The sequence below is a fragment of the Nerophis ophidion genome, linkage group LG18, assembly GCF_033978795.1.
Source record: "Nerophis ophidion isolate RoL-2023_Sa linkage group LG18, RoL_Noph_v1.0, whole genome shotgun sequence".
NCBI classification, from domain to species: Eukaryota; Metazoa; Chordata; class Actinopteri; order Syngnathiformes; family Syngnathidae; genus Nerophis; species Nerophis ophidion.
Window position 1 is genome coordinate 10,329,401 of NC_084628.1, and position 7,191 is coordinate 10,336,591.

Below are 7,191 nucleotides of genomic sequence, written 5' to 3' on the forward strand. Positions count from 1 at the left end.
AGCAGCTGAGTGTTGCACCCTGACAACGTCTTTATACTTTACACACCTGCTGTTTGATTGTAACAAGCACATCAGTTGTAGTTTTCATTACCAAATTTGGATGTTGTGAAATTGCCATGTAAAATTGCTCATGTTAATCAGTGGCGTGTGTATGGCAAAGTCAAATTTGCATCAAACTAGCAAATTTTGCTAAAGTGGAGCTTTACTTTAAGTTTTGAGTATTGACTTGCGATGTTGGCATTGGAATTTGCAACATTACCCAGATGCAATTTGGCTGATCCCGCTCTGAGTGTTGTTTGAGTTTTTGTTTCCTCGTCAAGTGTTTGAAGCAGTGTTTAGTCTGTAAACGGACGTGACTTCACAAGCAACAAAAGTATCAACTAGATATAATGGCTTTTTTGCCGATATCCGATATTCCGATATTGTTCAACACTTAATTACCGATTCCAATATCAACCGATACCGATGTATACAGTCGTGGAATTAACACATTATTATGCCTAACTTTATTGTGATGCCCCGCTGGATGCATTAAACAATGTAACAAGGTTTTCCAAAATAAATCGACTCAAGTTATGGAAAAAAATGCCAACATGGCACTGCCATATTTATTATTAAAGTCACAAAGTGCATTATTTTTTTAACATTCCTCAAAACAGCAGCTTGGAATTTAGGACATGCTTTCCCTTAGAGAACATGAGGATGTTGAGGGGGGCAGGGTTGATTTGGGGGAGGGGGTATGGGGGCTAGCAGGGGATGTAAATTGTAGCGTCCCGGAAGAGTTAGTGCTGCAAGGGATTCTGGGTGTTTGTTCTGTTGTGTTACAGTGTGGATGTTCTCCCGAAATTGTTTTTTATACCGGGGGCGGTATAGCTCGGTTGGTAGAGTAGCCGTGCCAGCAATTTGAGGGTTGCAGGTTCGATTCCCGCTCCCGCCATCCTAGTCACTGCTGTTGTGTCCTTGGGCAAGACACTTTACCCACCTGCTCCCAGTGCCACCCACACTGGTTTAAATGTAACTTAGATATTGGGTTTCACTATGTAAAGCGCTTTGAGTCACTTGAGAAAAGCGCTATATAAATATACTTCACTTCACTTATTTTTTATTATTTAGTTTATTAAGGATCCCCATAAGTCTACACCGCAGTGGAGACTATTCTTCCTGGGGTCCAGGCAAAAAACATCACACAACCACAGAACAAAAGGTTAAAAATGCAGTACAACATGATCCAATAATAAATTCGCATAATACAAAAATAGCAACAACAAAGAACCAAAAAATACTAATACATTTTGTTACATAATTTTCATACCAAAGATAAAAATATCAACATAAAAATAGATATACTGTATACATTTTTGCAAAAATAAAACAAATAACCAATGGCCTAAAATATACACATTAGTGTACCAAAGACAAACAATAAGTGACGAAAAAGTATCATCCATCCATTTTCTGCTGCTTATCCCATAATCAATAAAATACTCAATAGTCAATAAAAATATAATGTAATATTGTTTGGTGTGTGTTCACAGTGTGGCGCATATTTGTAACAGTGTTAAAGTTGTTTATACGGCCACCCTCAGTGTGACCTGTATGGCTGTTGACCAAGTATGCATTGCATTCACTTGTGTGTGTGAAAAGCTGTAGATATTATGTGATTGGGCCGACACGTAAAGGCAGTGCCTTTAGGGTTCGTGGCGCTTTGTACCATGCCGTACAGGGGCGTTTTTAAAAGTCAAACATTTTACTTTTTCAAGCCGATATCGATAATTTCGGATATTACATTTTAAAGCATTTATCGGCCGATAATATTGGTAGTCCGATATTATCGGACATGTCTAGTATCAACAAAGTGTCATTGTTTAAGTTTTTTCTATAGTATAGGTGGAATATGGTCTGTGGCTTAAAAAGTATTGAATACAGTACCCATCCTTGAATATGTTGCTGTAATACATAATATATAGTTGTAATATTAGCCCTGTAGCACACATAACTATGCTACTGCAAATACAGTATGTCCCTCTGTCCTATGCTTTAATGTTACATTGCTGTTTAAGATGTATGACATTTATTACATATAAGGTAAGTGCAAAATACACAGTGGATATAGTGCGCTATATACACTGTCAAAAACTGGTGTTGATACACACAGCCGATTAGCATTAAAGCCACAGCCACACAAAATGGCAGGTTGCCAGTAAGGCTCACTCAAAGCACTTTTAAACGATGGAAATGCCATTGTCTGGGCTAGATCTTGTCCAGCACACTTCAAGTCCACTATTGTGATACTTTTGATTGTTTTTGAAATGTACTGAAATGAAGGACGCTTCCCGATAGAATGATATTCTGTGTCAAAATGGCATGGTTGATTTAGCAATCAACTTTGTATTGTGTTGATTTCAATCCAAGATAACAATGCGGTTTTAGGAAGAGAGTGACATTTTTCCCATGGTATCATATATACCAAAAGGTCTTTGTTCCTTCATAATACCTTGCCAGAAGTGCAGCACTGCATTGTAATGTGCATCTACTGCAGTTTTTTTCAACCACTGTGCCGCGGCACACTAGTAGAAAAAACAGTTTTTGCAAGCTAGTAATTAAACGCCACAAATGTGCCGTTGTTGAGTGTCTGTGCTGTCTCGAGCTCGGCAGAGTAACCCTGTAATACTCTTCCATATCAGTAGGTGGCAGCAGGTAGCTAATTGCTTTGTACAAGTCAACGGCGTTTTAAAATCGTGTTTTTATCACCTTCGTCTTTTAGTAAAGGTTAAACCGTTTTTATCTTTTAACCTTTTTGAACAAGTCGTGCATGCTTTTATTTCAAGTCGCCTGGACTACTGCAATGCACTTTATGCTGGCATTAGCCAAAAAGCTCTCTCCCGGTTGAAGTTAGTCCAGAACGCGGCACCACGACTTTTAACAGCGGCCAGGAAACGCCAGCATATAACCCCAATTCTTCAGAGTTTGCACTGGCTCCCTGTTCATTTTAGAATTGATTTTAAAACATTGCTGTTTGTTTTTAAATCTTTACATGGACTGGCACCTCAATATATCTCGGACCTTATCCAAATTTACATCCCTGCGCGCGCTCTGAGGTCCGAAAGCCAGCTCCAGCTCGTGGTGCCCAAGACCAGACTTAAGACCAGGGGACACAGGGCCTTCTCTGTGGTCGGCCCTAAGCTCTGGAACACTGTCGCTCCATGTTCAAACTGCTTCCACAGTGGAGTGTTTTAGGTCTCGTCTTAAGACCCACTTTTATTCTTTGGCTTTTAACACTACGTGAGTTGTGTGGTTCTCTGTTGTCCTCTGTGTTTTTTATACACTTTGATTTCTATTTTACTGTTTTAATTGATTTTACCCTTTAAAATAGTTTTTAATCATATTTGTTTTTATATAGTTTTTATTGGTTTTATATTTATTTATTTTTTGTTTTTATTCAGTCATTGGTGGAACATATATATATATATATATACTTTTTTTATTTTATTTTATTTATTTTTTTTACAATTGTTTTTAACATGGCTGTGCAGCACTTTGGAAACGTTATTGTTGTTTAAATGTGCTATATAAATAATGTGGATTGGATTGGATTGGATTGTAGATGTCGGGAACATGGTTTATCATGATCACAATATGCGGAGGCAGCGTGCAGTTAAAAAAGGTATCTAACACTTAACCCTTGTGTAATGTTCACATCGTTGTTATTCAGCCAGCGTTTGTGGGTCTGATGGACCCGTTGCATTTTGTGGCTTTTAATGCCTCACAATCAAACACTTGTGTGTTAAAATACTGAACAGATGTTTCCTTTATACTAATATAAATGTTCAGTATTTGAACATAAAAGTGTGATGTTTGAACAGAGCTCTTGTCTCAAAGTAGGTGTACTGTCACGACCTGTCACATCACGCTGTGACTTATTTGGAGTTTTGCTGATTTCCTGTGTGTCGTGTTTTTAGTTTGGCTTTGAACAGATGTTTATTGGGATTATCCCGATAAACATCTGTTCAGTACTTTAACATAAAAGTGTTTGATTGTGAGGCATTAAGAGCCACAAAATGCAACGGGTCCATCAGACCCAAAAAAGGCTGGCTGAGTAACAACAATATGAACGATTCACAGAAAATTATTCTTTTGTGTTTCTTCACCTGCGGTTCCCACACAAGGTTGCAACATTGTCAACACTGTTTGCTCTCTATTTCTCGCACTTTTGACCCTCTGATGTTCTGTGTGCCTACACTCTGTCCTCCTCCTGTTTAGGCCTTTGTTTGAGTGTGTGTGTGTTTTTCTACACTTCTATTAGCCCTGGGTCCAGTGGACCCGGACATCTTATATGTAATAGAAATGTGTAGGGGGGTTTATGGTCATTAAATATGTATTCTGATATATGTTCTTTACAGAAAATGAGCCAAAGTCAGTGAGTCTCATTTTGAAAAATTAATAAATTGTATCGTTTTTCTTATAATAAAAAATGAAAACGAGTCCCACAGACCCAAACACCACACAAGGGTCAAACCAAAAATAAACAAAAGGCGAGTGCCGCCAAGAAAAGGCACTTCAGCTTAGGGATGGCTATGCAAAACGAAACTAAAACTGCAGAGTAAACAAAAACAGAATGCTGGACGACAGCAAAGACTTACAGTGCGTGGTGCAGACAGCGTCCATAAAGTACATCCGTACATGACATGACAATCAACAATGTCCCCACAAAGAAGGATAGCGTCCGCACAACTTAAATAGTCCTGTATGCGAAAACAAAGCAGGTGCGGGTAATGGCGTCATGAAACCACTACAGGAAAATCTAAAAAAAAACAGGAAAAGCCATTAAAATAGGAGCGCAAGACAAGAACTAAAAACACTACACACAGGAAAACACAAAAAAAACCCCTCCAAATAAGTCACGTCGCGATGTGACAGGTGGTGACTACACCTACTTTGAGACAAGAGCTACAGTGACGCATGCTTGGTTATGGTTTGAATTCATATCCAACAATTGCGAGAACAGCTTTTTAATTGGCTGCTGAGTTCAATTTTTTTAATGTTTTCTGCTGGTTGTGTGCCTCCGCATTTTTTCAATGGAAAACATGTGCCTTGGCTCAGAAAAGGTTGAAAAACACTGCACTACTCTGCCTCACACACACACAGCCTTGACTTTCTAAACGCATCCAATTAATGCTTCCTAGTGTCTTCTTTTTTTTTTTGGGAGAGGGGGGGGGGGGGGGGGTCTGTCTTATACAGCTAACCTTTGCCCTCTAGTGTCCGAGGGCGAAAGCGCAGTGAGTCGCAGCGACAATGATGTGCGCAGCGTAAGGTCAAAAGGCCGTCTGTCAGAAAGCGCCAGATCTGGGCTGTTTACACTTCGCTCGGCGCGCTTGATACAGCCAATAATGGTACAAGCAGCTGTGAGCGGGGGGGGGGGGTCATTAAAGATTACAGTGGTTAAGTGCTTTTATTACAACTTGCCCTCCCTTTCTTTGCAGCGGTCCGTGTTAATGAAGAGAGCGAATTTGCTCGACCCGAGAGAGACTGCATTAAAAAATGATCGGTTCGGCACGTTGCCTTACTTCTGTAACGCCTCGGCTCCGATTAGACGACAGCAGCAATCGGGGGCGGGGGGCGTGCTTGATTAAATACGGCCGCTAAGCCGCATTGCATTGCCGTAAAAGTTTTACGGCTACTACTCCTGAGATGTTTGTTCTGCAGAGAACACTGCACTACATATAGTGGAGGGGGGGGGTTTACAACATGCAGCACTAATCCAAGGGAATCAATATAAATGATTTGAAGTCAATGTTTAGCAGCGGCTTGCAGTATTCATGAGCAGGCAGCCAGCAGATATCACTACCCCCTTCTCCTAAAAGCAAAGACGTGCTATCGCCGATGCACTCTGCAAAACTCCTGCATTGCACTGTATGCAACTCCCGCTGCGCACCAGGGGGGTGGACAAGCTTCCGTTGCGCCCCCGCCCCCCTCCTCCGAACCACGAGGGCTGATGTACGTCTCACCGCAGTGACACCGGCGATAAAAGACCAGGCGAGCGAGGTGATGATGCGATGGGATTGATGGAGGCGGTTATTCCGGTTTCCCCCATGTCCCCCAATCGTCACTTTTTTTGTACCCCGATCCTTTTCTCCCTCTTCCGCTCAAGTTGCGACGCGATGCACACTTTTTTGTTCGTCAGAAAGCCACCATGCAAGCACAGATCCACACTGAACAGCTCCCGGGCATCATGATGCTTACCTTCAGGTCATTGTGCGAGTGGCGGTCTCTTCCAGGCATTCTTCTTCTTCCCAGGACTGTGCGCTCAGTCTTTTTTTTTTTTTTTTCCTGCAGCCCTCCTCCCTATCCTCTCTCTTCCTGCAAGCCAGCTCCGTCTGCTCCAACACCGCCTCTATATCAAGTCCTGTGTGAGCGAGGGGGTCTCAGGCAGAGAGAGAGAGTAAGGCAGGGATGATGATGATGCTGGTGTGGGGGATAGATGCAGAGTCAGAGTGGGAGAGAGAGAGAGAGAGAGAGAGCGAGGACAAGGCATGGAGATGTGAATATGTGTGCCAGCGCTCTCTCTTGATTGCTTTTGTCTTCCCACTTCGACGCCTCTTGTCCCCCAGGATTTGTCCTTCCTGAAAGTGTGTGTTGATATTCTGTTTGCATAGAGAACCGTTGCACGGCCATCCCACCGCCTGGCTTGCATCTTTGCTTATTATCTTGAAAGTCAAGTGCAGTTTTTGCAAAGAGAGATAGAGGTTAGGGAAGGAAGACGGTGTGTGTGTGTGTGTGTTTTGTGGCGTGCGTGTGTTGAGGATGCAGACAAGCCAGGTCGTCATGGTGAAGAGGAGGAGGAGGAGGATGAGGAGGAGGAAGAGTGCGGCGTAATCGTTTGCCAGGAAAATGCTTTAAGGATTTGAGGGAGATGTAAGAAGAGGGAAAAAAAAGTGTGTGAATAAGGTTAGGATTCATCATGACCAGATAAAAGACACGACATGCCCACACAAAAAATAATCAGCGTCTTGATGCACGCGCACTACTGTTTTCTTTTTGCGATTGTTGTTTTACTGAATGGATTCATAGACTTTTCGTGCAGGACTGCAATGTCACTTATCCATCCATCCATTTTCTACCGCTTATTCCCTTTTGGGGTGAAGGGGGGCGCTGGCGCCTATCTCAGCTACAATTGGGCGGAAGGCGGGGTAC

General features: G+C 42.1%; 1 protein-coding gene across 1 annotated transcript in view; it reads right to left on the reverse strand.

Annotated features, from left to right (window-relative positions):
- kcnj5 (potassium inwardly rectifying channel subfamily J member 5) overlaps positions 1-6,442 on the reverse strand; it is an 83,964-nt gene extending 77,522 nt beyond the window's left edge. The window contains exon 1 of the mRNA XM_061878738.1: positions 6,241-6,442. The gene's annotated coding sequence lies outside the window, so the exon portion shown is untranslated. The remainder of the gene's footprint in view (positions 1-6,240) is intronic.
- Between the last annotated feature and the right edge of the window lie 749 nt (positions 6,443-7,191).